Source organism: Pteropus vampyrus, unplaced genomic scaffold (assembly GCF_000151845.1).
Source record: "Pteropus vampyrus isolate Shadow unplaced genomic scaffold, Pvam_2.0 Scaffold7, whole genome shotgun sequence".
In the NCBI taxonomy this organism is placed as follows: Eukaryota; Metazoa; Chordata; class Mammalia; order Chiroptera; family Pteropodidae; genus Pteropus; species Pteropus vampyrus.
In genome coordinates this window covers 12,072,228-12,075,426 of record NW_011888788.1, presented here as the reverse complement: position 1 = coordinate 12,075,426, position 3,199 = coordinate 12,072,228, and the positions used below count along the sequence as shown (strand labels likewise).

Genomic DNA, 3,199 nt, shown 5'->3' with positions numbered 1-3,199 from the left:
TGACCAGGGACAGGAGTAATTGAATGGCAGTCTGTGCTATCAATCGGGTATCGCTGTGATTAATGGGAGTGTTGGCTTCTTTTACCACCTTCGGTTTAGTTGCGTCTGCAACAGTTGTCTGAAGAGATTTTAATTAAACTCAATGCATTAATGCACGTTACTAAACAGATTTAAACATTTGGAAAGTATTTTGTTTCTTCAAACATGTTCATAGTTATGTTGATTCATAAGATTATGTTTTGCAAAAATATGACAACTTTTTTTAGTATATACTAGGTTGATATAAGATCATTTCCTCCAAACTGTTACTAAATACAAGGACATTTATATTTTCGTACTTGACATAGTTTCTCCAAATGTTGTTAAAAAGTAAGTATTGTTAAAGAGAACTCTATAAGTAACTGTTTAAATGGGGGCCAGATTATTCTTTGGATAAAAACTGTTGATTTTACTCTATACACAGATAGATATACACAGCAAATATATATTGAAGACAGATCTTAAAAATAACAATTCTTAAATCAGCAAAGTATGTATATAATATAAATTTGTGGAAAGCACTCAAATAAGAATTGTTTATAAGTAAATGCAGTTCATCTTGTGGATTTATTTATGGTGTTTAAATTGTACTTGATCATTTTATGGCCTGGAAAAGATGAATTTGTATCTGTAGAACCATTTAGTGAGAGAGAAGTGATAAAATTTGCTCCTCAAAGATAAGAAGTAGTAATGCCCGACATTCTCAACATCAAAGAAAGTAATTGAGAGTTTTGATCTGATTTATTTGTCATGGCGATCCTCTCTCTATCCTCATCCCACGCCAAATTTTAATTGGGGGTAAAATAGGACTTAAACACATATTCCTCCTTTCTGTGTAGTTTTTCCAAACCTCGTATGTGCCATGTCTCCAGCTCTATGTGTGAAAGCGTCTTTGTTATAGAGAAAGGATTTGATCATTTCCTATGGAGAGATGACACCTATGTTTGCCTTGCTAGCCATTTCTGTCATGGCTAATGATGATCTCCATTCTTCGTCATCATTGTCCTCACTTTGTTTACATGTTGATAGACAAGGGGGAGATTTAAATGTTCTATGTATAAAGTAGGAAGTTTGAGCCTTTGTAATCCTTGTATTTAACCTGAACTCAGGTTAAACTCAAGAGTGAAGAATTTGGAAATCCATCTGTTCCTCGCTATAGACTTGTGTTACAAATAATATCGAGAATGCACCATATTCTCAGTGTAGGTGAAAAAAACATACCATTGTGTGAATAATTTAATTAATATGATTCAGATGAATCTCAAAGAAACCACCAGAACAGAGTAATTGCAGCCAAGATTGCAGCAGGCCTTGTTCTCCATTTCGACTGATCTGGGCCACGCCTGGAATCCTTACCTGATTTGAAGAGCAAAATAATCTTAACTGCATCTCTCAGAAAACCACCAGCCTCGAGAATAGTGCCTGACACATAGTGTTAGCCCAATAAATGTTTATTTCTACAAGAGAGTCCTCTCACTACTACCTCAATAACTGCCAAAGGCTCATTCTCTTAAAAGGCTTAAAATCTTGTAGGGTAAAGAGACATTTACACCATTAATATCAGTTATATAAATTAATTAGTATAACATTAGTTGTATAATTAATGTCCTGTGATGTATGCCCTGATCATAGTGTGAACTGCATGGTAAGGAATCATGGAGGAGAGAATGATTCTTCCAGAGGGAGGAGCTGTTGTGTGGGTGTACCCTCCGCTCCCCTCCCAGAGGCCGAGCAGGTATTCTCTAGTCACAGAACAGAGTATATGACCGAGACCATTCAAAAGACTCTTCCATAAATCGACAGATGTGCCATATTTCTTTGTCGGTAACTTGTCTAAAGTGTGAGATTTTTAATCCACTGGGAGCTGGGGTTAGAAAGCTAGTGTTGGATCAGCCTGGAAAAAGCCCCGAATGCCATGGTAAGGTCTTTGGCCTTGGAGGGGGTGGGTGGGAAGGTATTGAGATGTGACCATATCTGATTTACAGCAGGATGCTCAGACTTTAACCTGCATCAGAATCCCTTGGAGGGTTTGTTAAGACATAGGTTGCTAGACCCCACTCCAGAGTTTCCGATTAAGTAAGTGTGAGTAAGACCTCAGGACTTGCGTTTTAACAAGTTCCTAAGTGAAATTGATGCTGCGGGACAGGCATCACACTTTGAGAACTACCAGTTTAAACTATAGACTTCAACACTGAGGGCATAAGTCATTGAGATCTGTATGTGAGTTTATTAATGTGAATTTATTAAAATATTAAGTAAGATATAAGGCAACAAAATAAATCATTACCCAGAATGTACCAATAATGATCTTCATTGTTTAACACTTTAGAGAACTTATTTTTTACACAGCATTAATGGTTACAGAGAATCTGCTGCCTCTTCTTTAATGTTGAGACTCCTGGAGTCACCAGGGTTACACAGTGAAAACAGAGACCCCTCTGATACCATTACTGACCTCATTCAGCACAATTAAAAAAAAAAAAACAAAAAACAAAATAAAACATGTGCACATCTTCGAATAGCCCTCTCCACCTTAGGCCGTCTTTCTCTGTCTTTTCCCGGATATGCATACCTGCCATGGTAGCATCCCACGTCCCAGTATAAGCACTAGGGGTGATGTCAAGAAAGCAGAAGGAAGTGCATTGGATGCTTCTGTGGGCCCTCTCAGGGGTTTTATTTTCTTCTTACTGTCTTGTCATCTTGTGCCCTAATGCCCTTAATATCTACTGCCCAGAAAATCACTTAGCTGTGTCATGTCCTCCCACTGGTTTGCTTTATGCATGTTGTTAGAAAAATTGGCATTCCTTATAAGTACGAAACTCAAAGTTGTGAGGTAAGTTTAGAGCAGCCATTTCATTAATCAGAGATTTCACAAAGTAGTTTAATATTAATGAGCTGTGGAAGTGACAGAACTTCAGACCAAAGCCCCATGAGGTAGGTGTCCAGTTTACCTTATCCTAATTTGGCTTGAGGCTTTCTTGAGGGCTTTTTTCACACAGAGAGATGAAAAAAGGCATTGCTGGTTCATTGTCAGTAAGAGCATGAGTGTATTTAAGCCCCCATCTCAGGGCTCCATATTCCAAACTCTTCTCAGAATGCCTGTGATGTGTCAAGGACTCTTCTAAGGTGCCATAAAAACCAGCTAAAAATCTCTGCTCTC

At 37.9% G+C, this 3,199-nt stretch overlaps 1 protein-coding gene across 1 annotated transcript in view; it reads left to right on the top strand.

The window, feature by feature from the left end:
* KIF16B (kinesin family member 16B) overlaps nucleotides 1-3,199 on the top strand; it is a 245,989-nt gene that overhangs the window by 183,492 nt on the left and 59,298 nt on the right. The gene's annotated exons all lie outside the window — the stretch shown is intronic.